The 21094-nt window shown below is 41.2% G+C and overlaps 1 protein-coding gene across 6 annotated transcripts in view; it reads left to right on the top strand.

Moving 5' to 3' along the window:
- Nucleotides 1-1121: 1121 nt before the first annotated feature.
- Nucleotides 1122-21094, top strand: part of TAB3 (TGF-beta activated kinase 1 (MAP3K7) binding protein 3) — a 117327-nt gene continuing 97354 nt past the window's right edge. The window contains exon 1 of one of the 6 annotated variants that reach the window (XM_082446466.1): nt 1122-10558. The gene's annotated coding sequence lies outside the window, so the exon portion shown is untranslated. The remainder of the gene's footprint in view (nt 10559-21094) is intronic. The other 5 variants (XR_014258761.1, XM_082446464.1, XM_082446465.1 and 2 more) reach the window with 5 other exon arrangements.

Here is a 21094-nt window from a genome sequence, read left to right as displayed (position 1 = left end):
ACGCCACTTCTATGGGGAGGCCCACCAGAAATTGGTTCCGCAGAGATGGCACCAGAGGAAAGGGATAGCAAATATTTTCAACAATAATAAAATCTTCCACAGTAATGAAGACTGTGAAAGTAACATGGAAAATGTTTGATATAATGATAGGTAAAATAAGAATCTACAGAAAGATTTTACATATACTAAAATCCATTCTAATCTGCTTCCTGGGCATATGAAGTTAGATGTAGTCATATGACTAAGTTCTAGTCAATGACACTATCTACCTGGAGACAGCTTTAGATCCCACAAGATCCCACAGGACTGTCCCATCCCTCTCCATTTCAGATGCCAATCGCAAGTCCAGGTTGTCACCTGTGCTTCTGAACAACTGGCTATAAATTGGCTGTTCCCATGACCCACTCCTCAGGTTTGATTAATTTTGCTAGAATAGCTCACAGAATTTAGGAAAACAGTTTATTTACTAGACTACCTGTGTACTATAAAATGATATAACTCAGGAACAGCCAGATGGGAGAGATACCTAGTGCAAGGGATGGGGAAAGAGCACAGAGCTTCTTTACACTTTCAGGACATGCCATCCTTCCAGAACCTCCATGTGTTTACCAACCTGGAAGCTCTCCCAACCCTGTCCTTTTGGGGTTTTATGGAGACTTCATTAAGTTGGCATGGTTGATTAAATCATTGGCCATTGGTGAGTAATTCAACCTCCAGTCCTTCTCCCCTCCCCACAGGTTGGGGGATGGGACTGAAAGTTCCAACCCTCTAATCTTGGTTGTTGGTTCCCTTGGCAACCAGCCCCCATTCTTAGGGGCTTTCCAAAAGTCACTTTATTAGCATAAACTCAGGTGTAGTTGAAAGGGGCTTATTATGAATAACTAAAGTCACTTTTAGAGCTCTTATCACTTAAGAAATTCCAAGGGTTTTAGAACTCTGTGCTAAGAATGGAGACAAAGACCAAATATATCCCTTATTATAAATCATGTTAAAAAACAAAATTCAACTGAGTAAAATTTAAAGATCTTATTGGCTTTATTCAACAATTCATGGATTGGGCAGACCCCATCTAACAGATAGAAAGGAGCTCCAGAGAGCTATATGAAATGGAAGACTTTTATAGGTAGAAGGAGGCAGGACAAGGAAGTTATTCTAGCAAAGAGGTGATTGTTTCAGGCCAGGTCACCTTTCTTTGGGGGGTGGCAGGGGTCTATCAGGCAGATTACCTCACTAGTACTGACCAGGTAATTCCAGATTGACTGGTTTAAAGTTCCACTTCTGAAAGAGGTTGAAACTGCAATTTAGATATTATAAGTCTCAGTTTGGTATCGTGAGCTTAGCACAAGTGACTCCATTTGGGGCCTGTTGTCCCCTTTTTAACAATCACAATATCAAAAGGACTCACTCTCATGTACCCTGATTTACCATCTCCCAGCTATTCCCTCTCAACTTTGTATGTGGATGACCACAGGTCAGAAAATTATAGAGTGAGAAGTTAAGGAAGAGCACCCTCTGATCAGGAACACAGGATTCGAGAGTCAAACAATGATCTCTTCAGGTGTGAAAAAGAGAAATTCTAAAAAATTCTCCACGTAATTTCTCCTTGGTAAAATCGAAATAATAATAAACTTTAACTTTGAATATTTATTGTTTCATTTATAAGAACTGAACATGGGACTTCCCTGGTGGCACAGTGGGTAAGAATCCACCCGCCAATGCAGGGGACACGGGTTCAAGCCCTGGTCTGGGAAGATCCCACATGCCACAGAGCGACTAAGCCCGTGCGCCACAACTACTGAGCCTGCGCTCTAAAGCCCGCGAGCCACAACTACTGAGCCCACATGACACAACTACTGAAGCCCGCACACCTAGAGCCCGTGCTCTGTAACAAGAGAAGCCACTGCAAGGAGAAGCCTGCACACTGCAACGAAGACCCAACACGGCCAAAAATAAATAAAATTAAATTTAAAAAAAACAAAACTGAACATGTATTTACTCGTTTTCATTATGAGTTTACGCATGACCTCCTGCGGGACAATCTCCCCAGACAACCGTCTACTTCCTATAACTTTTGCCAACTTTCACTCTCCCAAACACTTTCTCCAGACCCATAGTTTCTAGAACACCAAAGGCATGAACCATGGCTTCATTTGCTACACTCCATTACGCTTATTTATGTGACATTTTTTCCAAAAACTGGGAAATACCTTGAAGCCAGGGACTTTGCTTTACTCACCTCTGTTTTCTCAGAACCTGGCTCCGTAAATGTATGTGGAACAATGAATGAATTCCTATGGCCATGAATAAAGGACGCTGGCTGTTTCTGATGTTCCTGGCAGAGAGCTTATTGCATTTGCGAAGGGAAGACCCAAACTCCCATCTTAGCTGGACCGGTTACCTATTACCTTGGGCAATTCACTTAATCTCAATTTTCATCTGTCAAAGGTCTTTTTTTACTAACCCATGTTTACTATGAAAAGGAAACTGTGTGGTTCAGAAAGACCTCAAGACCACCTGGGAGAGAAAATGGCTGAAACAAAAGCATTTTTTATGTGTATTGAGGGGTTGGCTATGATCTTCCCAAGAGCAAAGAAGATTTTCAGTTACAGTATTTTGTAAGCACTATCAATCAATAAATTACTTTTGGTGAGAAGGCATTTAAAATTTCCCTTTTTCCAAACTCACTGTGTCATTTAGGTTCTCCAGGTTCCTTTTGTAGAATCACAGTTAATTTAACAGATGCTTATTGAACACTTAAGTCTTGAGAACTTATTATGTGTTGGGCACTAAGCACTAGAGAAGGATATTTTAGTAATACAGAATATAAATATTTTTGGTCACTTTGCCTTCCCTATACTCAATCATTGCCTTGAATATTCAAACCATTAATTTCTTATTCATTCCTAGTTTATCAGTTTAGATTCTTTTGTTTGCAAGCAACAGAAAATTTATCCCAAATAGGCTTATGCAAAAGGAAAATGTATTAGTTCGTGTAACTGAATAGTATAGAGCATAGGGCTGGTTTTAGGTACTGTGTGATGCAGGAGTTCAAATGATGTTCCCCAAACCTAGTTCTTCTCTGTCTCTTTCTCTTTCTTCATGTCTCAGTTCACTTCCTTTTGGTTGGTACCATTCTTTAGGCAGGAGTTCCCACTGCAGTCACGAAATGGCTATAGAAACTCCAGATCTTCTAAACACTCAGAAAAAAGTGAGAGTGTCTTACCTGGATGTCCCCGCAAGAGCCTCATTACATCTGATTGGCTCTGCCTAAATCACGTACCCACCTCTGAACCAATTATTGTGATCTGAGGAATTTGAGGCTCTGAATGGCCAGAGTAATATGATCATCCTTGGAGCTGGAGGTGGAGGCAACTTCACTAAAGGCAAGTACATTTAAAGAGGAGAGTAGTTTCCTCCATCCCCCAGCAAGGGAAATCTGAGAGAATTACTAGAAGAAGGGTTGGTAGATACTAGACAAATAAAACAACTCAGTGCAATTATACATAGGTTTACTATACAGAGGTCTAAGATTAAGTTCTCTGGAAACAGATTTTGAGATGAGTAACTGAGTGCAGAAGGTGATTGAGAAATCCTCTTGGAAAATACACCTGTAAGGATGTGAGGAAAACAAGATTGGAGAGAGGGAGACCCTGATCCATAATGAAGTTGCAACCAAGGCTTCAGCCTGTCTCACATGGAGCGCTGGAGCTGGAATGGTCCTTCAGAGTTGTCCCAAATTAACGCAAAGATGCCAAGCCTTTATAGTTCCACATCAGCCAGTCATTGGTTGTGGGCCATCCACTGGGAGAGTGCGTAACCTTTGTGAGGCATACGCCTGAAGGCAAAGGCAATTCCCAGCGAGGGACACATGTAAGCTGTTGAGAACCAGTAGCCCCAGCAATTCAGGAATAGATACATTACCCTGAAGAGGGGATCTTGGCGGAGCATCACAGTATTCACTACAAATGTTCTATACCGTTGCTGTAATCTTAGTGAGATCACTCCATATGAATTCTTCCTAATTCACCTACCCGCTCATTCTCTTCTACCTGCCTAGCCAAAAACAGTGTTTTCCTTTCCCTTCTCGGAGGGGTCCCATCCACCATTATCCACCCACTGGATCTGTAGCAAACCTACTTTGCTGGCTTCCTAGAGAAGAGATTTTTTTAAAAAAGAAATCTATTTGTGATTCTTTCAACTTAACAGTTGAGGAAGGTGGGCTCTGTCAGCCTGTGTATGAGGATTCTCTTACAGCATCATTGAGCTGATCTAGCATTAAGGAAAGTCACAATACATTTATTTAGCAGTAAATATTGAACATATTGTCTATTTGAAATGGACTTTTGGGGGAAAAAATTTAAAGGTTACTTTGTACTGGTTTAGAGAACTGGCTCCCTAAATGTTTCTATCCCTATTATTAACTGACTTTTGACTCCAAACAGGAAAAAGATGTTGGGCCAATTTTAATGAAACTCTTTCTTCTGAGAGAAAGGTTAGCTCTCCTGAGATGACTGCCTTGGTAGAATTGATCCAGTCGGGAGTTGACCCACTGGATGGAGGCACTGGTGTTTAGTAGTGGGGTCTAGCAGAGAAAGGGAGGAATGTGAAAGGATTGATCCTGGCCACCAGCTGGTGTTGCTGAGATTGGTGTACTATATGCATCCAGTTCGGGTGACAGCCTGAGACCCAACCCTATTCCTCTGGCTTGTTCCAAAAAGAGTCCTGGTGAGTATAGGTGAATCACGTTCCAGGAGGAGCACTAACCCATTATCCATCACCAGATATACAACTCCCAAGTAGGAGAATTTTGAAAAAATGGGCATGTCCTGTCCTGGGACCAAGGGTAAAACGGTGGGGGTGATGGGCAACTGGTGTCTCTTCCTTCTTTGTCTTTTGCACTTAATTAATAATTTTTCCCCTCTTTAGGTGTCTTTGTATAAAGGGGCTCAATTCTGTTGTTCGTTATGATAGGGAAAGTGAGGGGAGGCTACCTTTAGTTCTTCCAGCAAGCTCAGAAGGCATTCTGACACACTCATTATTTAGGGTACTGGCCAGTACAGGGGCAAGTACTAAATGAAGCTTAGGTGGGAAGCAAAGTAGATTATAGGGGAAATTTTAGATTATAAGGAGCCCCTTTCCCATTGAGAATCACCAAATCACAAGGTAAAAATAAATCAAGGGGTCTACACAGAAGTGAAAATTAACATAATTTAAATATAGTATTTTTAGTACAAATTTGTCTGAAGTTGATCCTGAAAATTCATGCTGGGTTGCAGGCAAAAAGCTAACTGGAACCAGAGACCTGCCCTTCTCCCAGAGGGGTGGGTTGCACCCAAGCTCAGCTTCCCGTGGGACTTCCTTCCCTCACAGAAGGCCTGTAACATCTTATCAGCCTCAGAGTCCCAGATAATGCCTATAAACAGCTGGCACCCCAAATCCAGATTTCCTAGCACCAAGCAGCCTGTCACCAATAAGTTTCCTCATAGGCTTATTCTACAAGAAGGCAGAGCAAATGATCCTGCCAACAGAACCCAGGCTGGCCCTTCAGGTCCAACAAGGGTTCCCTCTCATTAAGGCACAATCAGCTACTACTGGCCCAATCCACCACCTGCAGAAACCAACACTGAGCCATATTATGGCACTGTTTCTCAAGGAGACCAGCCAGCCACTTGGGCAAATTGATTACTTTGGATCCCTTCCACAGGGGGTGTGTGTGTGACAGTGGGGCAGAAATTCATTCTTTCCAGAACTGATTCAGACTCTCATTATGAGTTTGCCTTTCCTATTCACAGTTCCCCCAGCAGCGCCATCATTCAAGAGTTTACAAAACGGTCACCTATTGATGTGGTATCCCACACAGTACTGCCTAAAACCAATGGACCTGTGTTACTGCAAAGGAGTTGTACATGACCATGAGAATCACTGGTCTCATCATATACCTCATCGTTCAGAAGCAGACAGTCTAATGAATGGCCCATTAAAAGCCCAGCTAACATTTTAGATTTTAGACCATACTCTGTAGAGCTGAGGTGACTTGGTGAGAGGGAGTCCTTGTTGGTGCCATGAATTGCCTCTATTCTTTTTTTTTAACATTTAAAAAATATATATTTATTTTATTTATTTAGTTGGCTGCGCTGGGTCTTAGTTGCGGCACGTGGGGGTCTTCATTGCTGTGTGCAGGATCTTTAGTTGTGACATGTGAACGCTTAGTTGTGGCTTGTGGAATCTAGTTCCCTGACCAGGGATCGAGCCCAGGACCCCTGCATTGGGAGCATGGAGTCTTAGCCACTGGACCACCAGGAAAGTCCCCAAATCGCCTCTATTCTTATCACCATAAGTAACCTTGGGTGAGGCCAGAAGAAGTGCTGCCCAGCTGAGCCCAACACAAATTGAGAATCTATTGCATAATGAGCAAATAAAATGTTTATTATATTAGACTATTATGTTTTAAAGTGGTTTGGTTACATGGCGATAGTTTATTAATTCAACAAGTGAAGCCAAAAATATCTGAAATGGTACATGTGTCTGATACAGCTGAAGAGGATACATTTCAAATTCTACCACATTCTTTTTGTTAAATTAATTTTTATTGGAGTATAGTTGCTTTACAATGTTGTGTTAGTTTCTGCTGTACAGCAAAGTGAATCAGTTATACGTATACATATATCCACCTTTTTTAGATTTCTTTCCCATCTAGGTCACCACAGAGCACTGAATAGAGTTCCCTGAGCTATGCAGTAGGTTCTCATTAGTTATCTATTTTATACATAGTAGTGTATATATGTCAATTCCAATATCCCAATTCATCCCACCCCCTGCTTCCCCTCTTGGTAACCATAAGTTTGTTCTCTACATCTATGACTCTATTTCTGCTTTGCAGATAAGTTCATCTGTACCACTCTTCTAGATTCCACATATATATAAGAGATATTATACAATATTTGTTTTTCTCTTTCTGACTTACTTCACTGTGTATGACAATCTCTAGGTCCATCCACGTCTCTTCAAATGGCACTATTTTGTTCCTTTTCATGGCTGAGTAATATTCCATTGTATATATGTGTCACATCTTCTTTATCCATTCATCTGTCAGTGGACATTTAGGTTCCATGTCCTGGCTATTGTAAATAGTGCTGCAACGAACTTCTGGGAGAGAGCTTCTAGGGCCTTCCCTAAAGGCTCATCAGGAGGTGGCAAAACTGGCTGTGCGACTTTGTATCACTCAAACACTTCCACCAGCTTAAAAAAGAGAAGACTAGAAGGGAGATTTTTATTAGTTATCATCTTTGAGAGAGTGTTGTTGTAGATTTTCTCTCCCATTGGGGAAGGCAAAGCCAACTGAGGGGGATTCTGAGCTGAGTGAGGAGTGTCTTCAAGATGTATCACTCTCCAGCTGCTTGGTTACTGAACTGCAGCTACCTATAGGTCCAATCTAGAGAGAGAATATTAGGGAGAGCCAACCACGTATCTCTGGAGTTTGGAGAGCTGTGTTGATATAGACACTGCTGCCTGCTTCTTGCCAGAAGAATTCTGAAGGCAGGAAGCTTGCCAAGCAGCAATGACAGGGTAGCATGTCTGTTGTTCAACATGGCCACGATCTGTGAGTTTCCCACAGATCAAGTGACTTTCGCAGAAAGCAAAAAAGCTTGAGCCTCTTGCTTGTGCCCTGCCAATGGATGAGGAGATACCAGAAGTAAGAAGTTCTGGGTATTCTACAAACGGCAGGAACTGAGAAGAAGTTAGAAAAGCTTGATTCATATCAAACAACTGTGCCATGAGGAACGTGCTGAAGAATCACACTCACCCCGTGAGAGAGCCAGCATTTGGATGCCCATCACATAGAAAGCACTGACAGCCTAGAGAGGACTTACAGCAGCATCAAAAAGTAAAAGAGACAAGGGGCTGAGGAGAGAGAGGCCAGATAGAAGAAAGAGCATCATTTGTGTCCTAGGATGTGCTATCAAATCTTCTCAGTGGGCACCTAAGAAGAACCCCCAAATGAAACCGGGAGAGAGAGAGAGAGAGAGAGAGAGAGCTGACTTTAGACACCTGTCATATCCAGAGAGGACAAAGCTATCTTATGATTGTACCTGTAAAGCAATAATTTGCCCACCTCCATTCCCACCCTCTTATTCCCTAGAGGAGAAGAAACTGTGGTTAGCAAAACAGGGGAGGAGAAATAGAAGCCCAAGAAACAGAAAGATAAGGGTTATACCTGCTTCCTTGACTTCAAGCTCCTCACTGGGGGCAGGACCCAATTGGGCGAGGGAAGAAATAATTTTAAGTCAAGATCTGAGTTTTGATTATTTTATGGGGTTGCTGGTTGTCCTCCCAACCTTTTTTCCAAAGTCATAGAATGTTTAGCTAGGGACAAGACTGCTTAGAATGAGACCCCATTTCCCAGTCTACCCTGCAGGTAGATACAGTAATATGATTAAGTGATGTTAACAACCCATGGATAGTGCCCTTAAAGAAAATGGGTAGGCCTGCCTTTTCCTAATGACTGGAATGTCATGTGGTGCTGAGCCATTCTGGACCAAATGTACTAGGATGGCAATCTAGAGATGGCGGAGCAAGAAGACAGAAGGAGACTAACTCCTGCTCACTTTGTGGCTAGAGCTGTTGTTCCACTTTTGCCATGTAATAAGCAAAAGTCTCAGTGCCACACTACAATACACATTTATTGCTCACTCATGGTTTTGTGAGTTGGCTGGGGCAGCTCTGTTTGGTACGAAACCCTGAACTTGAAGCAGGTTTTCTACAAATGTTTTAACACACTGGTTCCCACTATGCGTGGGTGTGTGACAGGAGCGAATGGCTCCCTTTCTGACCACATCCAGCTTCTAAAATGAGTGGTTCTCAACACTGGAGCTGCTCTGCTTCAGAATGTGGGCCAGGTTCAGCTCTACTTTATGTGTCTCATTCTCATTCCCAGGCTGCAGGGAGACTGGAAGCTCTCAGAACAGTGGCAGTTCCTTCCCATAGCAGCAGTTGGATGCAGTTTGCAGTTTTCCCCACACTTGCAGACACAGCATCTGGAGCCTCCCTCGGAGACACCAGCATCGGCAGATGCTGCTTCCTCCGCAGAGGTCTGAGTTTCAGCTCCACAAGGCCCCTGGTCTAAATATCTAAATTGTAATGACTGTAATAATCCCAACTGCTTTCCTTGGTTCCACTAGTTCTAGGTATAGTAGCTGCTTCCTGCAGTTGCTACCTCAACAGTATGTTAAGGGTTCTCTTCTTGCCTTTTTGGTTATATAATTATCAATTCTTTATATTAAATTCTCTCCGTGAAAATACTGGGGGTGGTTTGTTTCCTGACATCACCCCGACTGATTCACTGGACTAAATCCCATGACTGTGAGACTCCCCTCAAGAATTTTCTCTTTGATAGAGTATTTCATGACACCCCGCCTCCAATATCTGTCACTCCTCTCTGTACTCACTTCTATCACAGAATTCACTGTACTGAACTGTCATCATTGTTTTTTTCTCACCCATCTCCATCCTAGGCCAACAGATCCCTGAGGTCAGAGCACATCTGTTTCCTCAGTACCTGGCACATAGGAAACTCTGAAAAACAGAGAGTTTGAATGAATGAATAAGTGAATGAGCGAGGAAAAATAAATCAGCAGCAGAAGCAGCTATTTTAGTATGAGATTTGGAAGGCTCATGTAGTGCCAAAATGAAAGAGAAAGTTAGCTGGTGATGTGAGAAACAGAAGGGCTGTGGTTGCATACAGCAAGCGAACCGACAACAGGATGAAGGGGCAGCTGAGGCTTTGCAAAGAATACTCGGTGACAGGGAGAGTAGGGCGAACAAGGGGTTAGAGGACTCCCGGAGACGCCAAAGTGTGTAGGCTGTCCGTGCTCTGGAAGGATGACCAAGCCTTACGGGACGTCTCTCACTTCGCCTCCGGGTCCCGCCCAATCCTTTCCCTGGTTTCGGTCCTGATTGCTCCGCCCCCTCCTTCTCCGCCCCGCGCTTCCAGAGGAAACAGGTAAAACACGGAGAACTGGGTCCTAGTTCAGGGGCTGTTCTGGGCATGCGTCCTCGTCCTTCCGCGCGCAGGCGCAATAGCTTTCGCCTGGTGCTGCACGTTTCCGATATGGGGTAGCGTTTGCTGTGAAGTCAGCTTAGGTTACCCTCATTGACCGCCTTTCCTGTGGGTCCCCGCCCCCTCGTGGCTGTGGGGAAAGCTTCGCGAGATCGCCATCGGTAGTCCCCCGGCGGCGCCATCTTTGTGCCTGGCGAGCGACGGCGCTCGACGCGAACCCTGAAGCCGGAGGTTCGCTTGCCAAGCTCTCGCCGAGACCGGATCCAGGAAACACGAGGCGGGTCTCGGTGGGAGGGACGCATTGAAGGAGGAGGGAGGAAAGGGGGCGGCGGCGGCGGCGGCTGCTCCTCCTCTCACCGGACCCGGGCCCCGCGCAGCGCGCACCCAAGGGGGGGGGGGGTCGGGCGGAGAAGCGGCGCCGGGGCCGGACCCCCCGTGGGAGCCTGCGACTGGCGTGAGGGCAAGGCGGCGGCAGCGGCGGACGGGGAGCAGCGGCCGCGGGTGAGTGTCCGCGAGGAGGCCCGGCACCTGCCCGAGCCGGGACGTCGGGGGTGGCCCTGGGGTCGCCCCGGTGACCCCTCTCCCGGGCGCTGGGCGTGTGCTGGTCTGCGGGTGTCCCGAGGGCTCGTCTCGGCCTGGGGTTGCGGCGGACTCCGGGAACTGCGGGGTTGCCGGAGGTTTGCGCAGGGCCTGGCGCGCCCGCGCCCTCCCGGGACGCCCCTGGAGGCCGAGGAGAGAGGGAGTGGCCGGGGGCCTGGGTTGGCCTTCGCCCCCCGAGCCGAGAGGGATGATGTCCTTCCTCGCCGGACCCTGGGCATTGCAAGCAGTGAACCTCTGTGGACTGGTTTCAAGCCCCAGCAAAGCGTTTGGGAATGAAGACTAGCAGCACCAAGGTTGGGGTTGTCGAGGGTGTTGAGAGACCTGGGAACGGTCAGTAGTGATAGTAGTAATTGTTCTGAAAGAGGTTTACAAATGATTGTTGGCAGGTGTGGAGTAAGGAGAAAATACTGTCGACGTTCATTTAAATAAGATCACACAAGCAGTCCTCTGAGGTCCAACAACAGATTAGAGTTATTCCCAGTTGGAATTCTATAATTTAGTGCTGTGTGCCGGCTTATTAAGGTGCCTAAAAGCAGGATTTGGGGGGATGGGATGAGGGACAAGGTGGGTTATAAAGTAAGCTGCATATAAAGTCAGAAGTTCATACCATTGATGCAAAGCATTTATGTCCTTATTGAAACGTAATTTATTTAAATTGCTTAAGAAAACTTGTCACCTTTGGTCCAGACGGGGCTTATCAATTCCATGTTCATCAGCAACGTTTGTCAACCAGACAACAATTTTGGCATGTGAGGTATTTATTTCTGGTTTGTAAAAGAACAAGAATGAATGGGAAAGAAAAACAATTTGACAAACTTAGCTTCTTTTCCACACTTTAGTGAAGGTAAATATTACATATGTGATTTTTATCTTTATATTTGACCGAACGTAATAATCCGTGTTCTGTCACTCTGAATTTTCTTCCACATGTTTCTTTGACACACTGTCAACACACTCTGTACAGTTTGTGTTGGAGCAAAGGGAGCTAACATTGAGTATTCAGGCACTGGGCTTGGTGGGTTATGTATGTTTGCATTTAATCCTCATAGCTACCCTGTGCTAAAGATGTTATCTTTGTTGTACAGATAAACACTAACCTCCAGTATTCTTCAGTAACTTTTCTGAGTAGGTCATATAGCTGGTAAATTGTGGAGCTAGAACTCAAACTCATGTGTGTCTGATTCTAGAATATGTGATTTTTCTACTATACTCTGCATAAGTGTATGTGCTGATTAATATACATTTTATGAAAATGGAAATTTTTGTTACAAAGAAACCTTTCAACTCTGTTGGTAATCTTAAAAGCTTTCTGTGTCCGTGGCTGAAGATAATCTCATTTTTTTTTCTTTGCAGATTTTTCCATTTTCTAGCCAGAGGTTAACATTTTAGCAGAAGTCTGCTGATTAGTGAGGATTCCTAGTAGTCGGTAGTGACCTATCTGAAATTCAAATGTTTTCAGTATCTTTGCCTTCAGTTTCAGCATGCCCAAGATACTTCAAAGATCAGATATCTTGTTTATTCTGGTCCTGAGTAGCTTTTCAAATTATATTACTAAAATAAAATATGAACTGTTTATAAGGATTTGAATTTGCTTTATCATAAGTTGGAGGTTTACGCACACATACCCACCCACCCACCTTCTCCAGCAAGTGAAGTACTTGATAGCAGATGTTTTTCTTCTCTTTAATTTAGTACAGAGGTTTTGGACCCAGTTTGTGGTTTGCAGAAAATACAGCAGCTGTTTTGGGATCCAGCATAATCTTTTATGGGGCTAGGGAGTGAAAGACCTGAGACGCTGGTGAAACAGTAGAAACATCTTCCCAGTGCATGGTCATTGGTCACTTTTGTCCCCCACTGGTCTCTGCTCTTGCATCTTTGACTTGATGCTGAACTTGCCTACCTGGCCATTATCTCTGCTCAAGAGAGAGTTCAACTGGAATAGTAGCCGCTGAAAGCTGAAATTAAAAAAAAAAACAGAATGCTAAGTGCTGGCACTCATCCTCTACCAGGTCATTTGGTTAGGTTTACCTGTCGAATTAATTATCCCTGGCTGGAAGTTCTGGAAACATGGGCATAAGAGGCCGGAAGAAAAAAAAAGTCCTGTGCTCCTCAGGACGCATCTGCTTATGTTTTATGGAGTTTGGAGCTTTGCTTGAAATATAATATCTTGAAGTCCTCGTGGGCGATGTTTGGTAATGAAAGAGCAAGTTTTTCATAATAGTTATACTCCCAAGAAAGGGTTAAATATATTCCTTACTTGTGAAGGTAATTACCGTATTTGGGCTACTGAGGCGAAAAAATCAACAAATGATAATGTAACTGAGTGCTCACCAAGTAAATAAAAAAGCCTTTTTGAAATGATTTATATTGCCACTATATAAAGAAAAGACACCAGGAGATTGTCTCGTGTATTTAGAAGTTTATTTTCATACCTTCCTTATAATAAGCCTCAGTTTATTACCATGACCACAAATATTCATTTGTCTAAAAGTGAAATGGTCCTATGAAATTTTTGAGACTGTCAAAATGAATTAATCCTAAACATTTAAGAACATTTATTATAGTTTAATTTATTGGCAGTTCTATTAATTTATTTGTCTGACCCTCTAACATCCCACTTCTCTCCTGCTTCAAATTTCTCTCCTTCCTTTCCTTCCTCTCTTTCTGATGCTGTTCCTGCTGGTATCTGGAGCTTTCCATTAGTTCTCAATTGACACTGAAGTCTTCGGCAGAATGAATGATGACAAGGAGGGCAAGGAAACGACTCTGAGTCCACTCCCCTTCTCCAAACCTGTGTGCTCTAGGAGGTCAAGAGGGACCCGGACAAGAGCCCTTTACCCACTCCATTCTTTCTTGCAAAGGAGAATGAGAGTAGCCGAGAGAGGGAGACAGTGTCAAGACCCTTGCCACGGTTTCTTTTCCTTCTCTCTCTGAAGCATTAAGGAGGAAAGTTTGTAAAAGCACATCTGCTGCAGGAGTAGCCACTTCCCTCATCGTCTTCTGCAGCCCACCCTGACCCTCACACACTTTTTCCTTACTCCTTTTAGCTGCCATCCCACCCTTCATCCTTTGTTCCCAAGTAGGTCGTGCCTTCCTCATCCCAGGATCTCCTTCCACTACAGCTCTGCCTTTTTGTTCTTCTAACTCTGAAGCCTGATACACTGTCGACTGCCCTCTTTCATGCCTTTCCTCCTCCTTGGCCTTGATCATGGAAGCCTAGGCCTGTGGTCCTAGGGGAGCTGACTCCCAGTTAGAGGAGGGAAGAATTCTTTTTTACTTCCAAGGCTTAGTGGGGCAGGGATATTCTTTTATTCTAAGTTGGCTGTTAAATGGGTTTTCCCATAGAAACATTGCCCATGCAGGTTCGGTATTTTATTATACCTGTAACCTTATGGGTGCTTAAGCTTTAGTGGACTAGCTTGGAAACCTGGCACCTTAGATCTTTGTTTCCTGGGAAGGCAAGTTCTGAGGTTCAAGTAGGTGATTGAAAAAAACAGCTTGTGCTCCAGAAGTTGTTAGGGGTTGCATGCTTTTTGTTAATTACTCATGGGATGGTAGGGAGCACAGGTTAAGCTATCCAAAGTGATCTGTTATGTGGATCAGGTGGCTCTTCTGGGAGATAAACTGTTAGTCTTTTTAGATGGTCAGTGGAGAATTTCTGAATTTAGGCACATGTTTTGAAATACAATTGAAGTTCAGTCTATCCCAGGTTAATGTTTGTGGTGAATGTTTGTCCTTAGAGCAGATGTTACAGTGTTGTGGAAAAAACAGAATTTTTCTTTGTCATAAAAGGGATATGTTGTTCCCGCTATTTCTTGCTGCTGTTCTAAAACTTTTCAAGGGTATTGGAACTCTTGCAGATATTTTACCCAAGTTTACTTAGTGGTAAACATGGACAGTGTTTTTTTTTTAATCAAAAGATTTTAAAGTAAAGTTTTATTAGTTTGTTGCTGAAGTTGCATGCTGTTACCACCGTTTGTATGGTTCAAACAATTGAGGGATTTCAAAGTGATAAAAGCAAAGCAAAATACATTTAGAATTTGTTATCCATAAATGTGTTCAGTCTTAGCTTGGTTGAAGGACATATTTCTAATAAAAGGCGAGATGGGACCTTTTTTTCTTTGTCTCCAAACCAATCTTGTTTTCAAAATGAATTTGAGTTAAGTACTGTTTATTTTAAGAGTTTACTAGATTATTTAATTACACACAGATTGCAGTGGTTAAAAATAAAATCTCTAGGGGTAAAATGCTCAAATGTTCAGATCTTACTTTTGACACTAACTAGCTCTGTGATCTTGGGCAAGTTGCTTAATCTCTGACCTGTTTCCTCATTTTTGAAATTGGGATAGTGTAATATCTACCTCACAGGATTTTCATGAGGATTAAATGAGCCAGAGGATGTACAGTATTTAGAAGATGCCTAGCAATGGTAAATGCTCAAAAAGAGTTAGTTCTTCTTGCTATTATTATTACTTTGTCATCATCATTATTACTGCTGCTATTACTACTTTAGCTACCTTCTGATATAACACCCCTTCTGTTCTGGGTGCGTGTTTGTGTGTGTGTAAGATATATTTATTTATTTGTTAATAATTTTTAAATGCAAAGCTTAGGGAGGGCCAGGGAGAGCAATATATTCATTGCTGGATACAACCAAAATTGGCCATAGTGCAGGAACTTCATAAAATATTAAACTAATTTTTTTCAGTAACACCATTTCTATTATGTTAGGTATAAGGAACTGTGCCACCTTGACGTTATGAGCAAAACTGGATTATTTTAGTAATCGTAGTCTTTATTAAAATTTGTTTAACTATAAGGCCAGAGTCTGTGTAGACAGAGCCTTAATTTCTAAATGGTTCATTTATAAGACTTTCTTTTAGGAAGTCAGCACCATTTTCCCACAGAAATAATGTCACATATGGCATTTAGATTCCCAGGCCAGCCCAGCATATCTGAATTTGCAGACTGATAGTACTATAAAAACTAACTTCTACGTATAACAGTGTCTCAACAAGAATATGCACTGAGTGCACCAGGTACTGAAAGATTATGAACACAATCTTGAAGATGTAGTGGTGGGGTCACATTCCTTCACGATTCCAGCAAGAACTCCCAAGCCTTGGGCAGAGGGCTTTCTTCTGGTGGAGGCTAAGGACAGGGTAAGTAGTGGGACCTGGTCTCTAGAAGGCAGGAGCTTTTTCCTGGCTTGGCTCCTCAAAAAGCTGTGTAGTGTAGTGGTTGCCCTCAGTCTCTGTTCCATCACTTACAGAACTTCTCATATGTAAAATGTAGATATAAGTACTGCCTATTTTACAAGGTTCTTGGGAGGATTAAATGTGTTAATATATATAAAGCAGTTAAAACGGTACCTGGCCCATTGGTGAGTGCATGAGAAATGCTATATATATATTATTAAGCTTTACTGTTTTAGGACTGCTAGAATACCCCTCTCTACTTGGCTGTCCACTGCCCATATCTGTTGTACTTAATATTTATTTATTTATTTGTTTGTTTATTTATTTGGCTGCGCCGGGTCTTAGTTGCAGCATGCGGGATCTTTAGTTGCGGCATGTGGGATCTAGTTCCCCCACCGGGGATCGAACCCGGGCCCCCTGAATTGGGAGCGCAGAGTCTTAGCCACTGGACCAATAGAGGGAAGTCGCTCTTTTGTACTTAAAAAGGATTATTCTCTTCCCTTTCCACTGAGAAATAGTTTCATAGCTTTTCATTTTCATCCCTGCCTAAAGTAAGCATCTTTTTTTGTATGTGTGTTTGTGGCTTTTCTGGGTTTTATTTTATTTAGTAATATTGGAGAAATAGGTGGCATTTAAAGAGTCCCTTCTGGGAACCTCTCCTCATCCCCTTTTTAGGCTTTGTAGGGATGTGGAGACAACATTGCTTGAAGATACTGACTGTGGACATGTGATTGGGTCAGAATTGAGGTGCAAACTTTTGACCTTTGGTAATTCTCCCTGAGTTATTTTTTTAAAAATAGGCAAAAATAGTACAGAATTCCATATACCTTTCATCCAGCTATACGTAGTGATGGTACGTTTGTCAAAACTAAGACACTAACATTGGTATATTATTATTAGCTAAACTGATTTTATTTGATTTCACTAGTTTTCCCACTAATGTCCTTTTCTGTTTTAGGATCCATTCGAGGGTACCATGTTGCATTTAGTTGTTAGGTCATTTTTAATCTTTAGTAAATAAGTTTCTGTGGCCATAAAACCATTTTCTGATGTAAGCTTTCTGCAGGTCCTCAAAAGGCCAGGTGTTTCCCCTGGGGTTGGCAAGTTCAGGGATTCATCTTGGCACTGAACTTTATAGTTTGAAATAAGAGGAGTCCTATGATAGAGGAAAGAATGCTATGGTGTTAGGGTGGAGACTAAAGCATTTTTATAATTTAAAAATATGTTGGACTAAATGGGTTTTATGTACTGTTCACTTTTGGTGGATTTAGCTTCAGAATGACAAGACATTCTTTTTAAAATGTTAAAGATATATAAAAAGCATACTTCATATTGGATGTAGAAGCTAACTGGAATGAATTGCAGAAAGTACTTATAATTTTGATTGAGAAATTAATATTAAGTTAGTACAATAATTTGTTACTAATTTAGCGCATTTGTATGTGTTGGCTTCAGTTTGTGGTCATGATTGATTTTATTTTGTCTTTTTCAGGGTATAGTATGTTATAGGTGCCATTGTCATTCTAAATTGTGACATATGCCTTAAGATTGATGTCACAGTCATCACTTAGTGTAAACAGAAAGTTATCTGTTAGGTTGCACATCATGAGCTTTACTTTAGAAAGTCTTATCTTTTCTGCCCCAGAAATAGCTTTTGGCTATTAGTCATGGATGGCAAAGAAATTAATTTTGAGTTGGTAAAATTTGGATGAAAATGTTTCAATTGAATATGGTATGTATTGAGGGACACTGTCAGTAAACAAGTACTCTTGGTGGGTGGAAATCCCCTAGAACTTAGAGAAAATTGGCCGAGGGCAGAACTTAATTAAATAGTTTCAGTTGTTTCTACTTATCAAGAGCTGCTTATGACCTTGGACAAATCACCCAACTTCAAAGGACATTGGTTTCTTCGTTTGTATATAAAATTAGGAGATTTGACTAGATGTGTGAATCTATTCATTTCTAAGATTTGAAAGACACTTTTATTTAATAAAAACCTACTGTATAGCACAGGGAACTATATTCAATATCCTGTGATAAACCATAATGGAAAAGAATGTGGGAAAAAAAGAAAAAAAAGAATGTGAAGAAGAATGTGTATATATATATCACTGAATCACTTTGCTGTGCTGCAGAAATTAACAAAACATTGTAAATCAACTGTACTTGAATAAAATAAATTAAAAAAAAACCTGTAAGGTCAAGTTGCTTGTCTTGGATCTTTATGAATCAGCATTAGTCACTAATCTAGATATAAATCAGTTTATCTTTCAGGGTTCAAATAGTTTCAAACCATTGTTACTGTAAGTTTGAGAGTCTCTAGTTGGTTTGACAGCTCTATCAATATTTTTTGGTAATTAGCATGTTGTCTAATACCTGCTTTTTTAGTTTTTGTTAGTTATTTAATTTCTGTGCTTTGACCTGAGGTAGTGGACTTCAAACTTTTTTGCTCTCATATCCCCTAACCAATTTTGAAAAATAGGTACTCTTTCACATTTAAAAAATTATTAAAATTTAATATAGGTACAGAAAGCACACATCAAAAAATTATTAAAATTTAATATATGTACAGAAAGTACACATCAGTAGTGAACAGTTTAGTGAATTTTCACAAACTGAGCACATTTGTGTACCAGCAGCCAGATCAAGAAAGTGAACATGACCAGCCACTTTCAGAAGCCCCTTTTGTTTGCCCTTTTGGTCACTTGCCGCCCTATCATCCCCCCACCATTTCCATGACTTTTTTTTTTTAATTTAATTTTATTATTTTATTTTTGGCTGCATTGGGTCTTCGTTGCTGCGCGAGGGCTTTCTCTAGTTGCGGTGAGCGGTGGCTACTCTTTGTTGCGGTGCGCGGGCTTCTCATTGCGGTGGCTTCTCTTGTTGCAGAGCACAGGCTCTAGGCGCGTGGGCTTCAGTAGTTGTGGCATGCGGGCTCTAGAGCGCAGGCTCAGTAGTTGTGGCACATGGACTTAGTTGCTCCGTGGCATGTAGGATCTTCCCGGACCAGGGATTGAACCCGTGTCCCCTGCATTGGCAGGTGGATTCTTAACCACTGTGCTACCAGGGAAGCCCTTCCCTGACTTTTAACATCAAAGATTAGGTTTGCCTACTTTTGTATTTTATATAAATGGAATCCTACTGTACTCTCTTTTGCAGCATTATGAATGTGAGATTTATCTATATTGTGTATAGTTGTTAACTGTTCCTTCTCATTACTGTGTATTTCATTATGTGAATATATCATTATATATCATTCTGTTGTTGACGGGTATGTGGGTGGGTCTCAGTTTTTGGAGAATGTCTTTGTTGACCTTTGAGTGGGCAAAGATTTCTTAAACAGGACTTTTTCAATGATACATATTTGTTTTAGAGTTGTGACTAAAGAAAGAATGAGAAAACTGGCTTACTTTAATATGGGCATCTAAACAATTTTGAAAATATTAATATATAGTAAAAATCTTTTAGTCTGTAAATCTTAGGGAAAGTGTCAGATTTAAAACTAGATCTAGGTGACTGAGGTTTGTGCTTTTATAACTGTTTTGGGTGGTATTCCTTCAGAAATGTGTCATGTACTCCCTTGCCTATTTTGACTTGCTGATTTGTAGAAGTTCTTTACTGTATGCTAGAAATGAGCCCTCACTCACTGCAAGGGCATGCTTTTTCATTTTTAATGTGTCTTCTGATAAACCAAAGTTTTTAATTTTAATGTAGTCTGATTTATCAATGTTTTCTTTTATGTTTAAACTAGACATCAGGTTCAGTTTAAAATATCCTTTCCTATCCCAAGGTCTTGAAGATATTCTCTGTCATCTTCCAGAAACTTTATTGTTTTAGTTTTCTTATATAGGTCTAACATCTACCTGAAAGTAATTTCTGTGCATCGTGTGAGGAAGAGGACAATATTACTTTTTTCCACATGGATAGCTAATTGGCCCAGCACACTGTCTTTTCCCTACTATTGTCAGGAATCAGATATTCCTGTGTCTCTGGTTGTGATTCTCGGCTGTCTGTTCTGTTCCATTGGTCCTTGCACTGATACCACACTGTCTTCTTTACTGTAGCTTTATCGTAAGTCTTGATGTTCAGTAGAACAAGTTTTTCCACCCAATTGTCCTTTGAGAGCATCTTGGCTATTCTTGGCCCTTTGCACATTTATGTGAATTTTAGTATCATCTTGGAACTTCCCACACATCACACATACACACACTGACACAACATACCAAAGGATTTTGACTGAATTTGCATGGAATCTATAGAGCAATTTAGGAAGAATTGGCAACTTTATCATGTTGCTTTCTAATTCATGAACATGATATACCACTCCATTTATTTAGGTCCTCTTTAATTTTTCTCAATAATGTTTATAATTTTCTCCAAAAGTCATTCACAACTTTTGAGAGTTTTATTCCTAGATCTTGATATTTTTTGATATTGTAAGTTTTTATAGATTTCATTTGTTTGTAAAAATACGATTGACTTTTGTATATCAAGCTTGTATCTATCAGTTGTGCTAATAAACGTTTATTAGTTTTAGGAATTTATCTTTTAGAATCTTGTTTTTTCCTTTCAAACTGTTACACCTTTGTTTCTTAGTGTTCTGACTAGTACTTAGATTATAACATAAACTAAGTGAATAGAAGTGGTAGTAGAGGGCACTATTGTCTAGTTCCCTTTCTCAAAGGGAAAACTTTCAACATTTCTTCTCTAAATATGATACTTGGTGTAATTTTTTCCCTATTACTCTATTAAAGTTTCATTCTGTTCTTGGTTTGGTAAGAGCTCATATCATGAGTGATACTCGATTTTATCAAATGCTTTTCCTATTGTTAATATATTATTTTGCTTCTTGAATCAAATTATATCGATAGATTTCCTAATGCCAAATCAACTTTGCATTCCAGGAATAAACCGAATTTGGTCATTATCACATTTTCCTCTTACTTAACATAGGAACTTTGTATCTTTGTTCTTGAGTGAGATTGGCCTCTAATTTTGTTTTATTGTCCAGTTTTGGCGGACTTGTAAAATGAGTTAAGGAATGTACCTGCTCTTTCTTTAAAAAAAATTTGTTTTTTCTATTTATTTAAACTAAAACAAAACAAGTTCACCCATTTCTTCCACTCCCACCTCTTGCAATCACAAATCTGTTTTCTGTATCTATGAGCTTTTTTTTTCTTTTTAAGATTCTGCATATAATAGAGCCCATATGACGTTGCATATAATAGAGACCATATGA

This window comes from Balaenoptera physalus (genome assembly GCF_965194825.1).
Source record: "Balaenoptera physalus genome assembly, chromosome: X".
Taxonomy (NCBI): Eukaryota; Metazoa; Chordata; class Mammalia; order Artiodactyla; family Balaenopteridae; genus Balaenoptera; species Balaenoptera physalus.
Note: the sequence above shows the minus strand (reverse complement) of the source record. Positions and strands in the feature narration are given on the sequence as shown.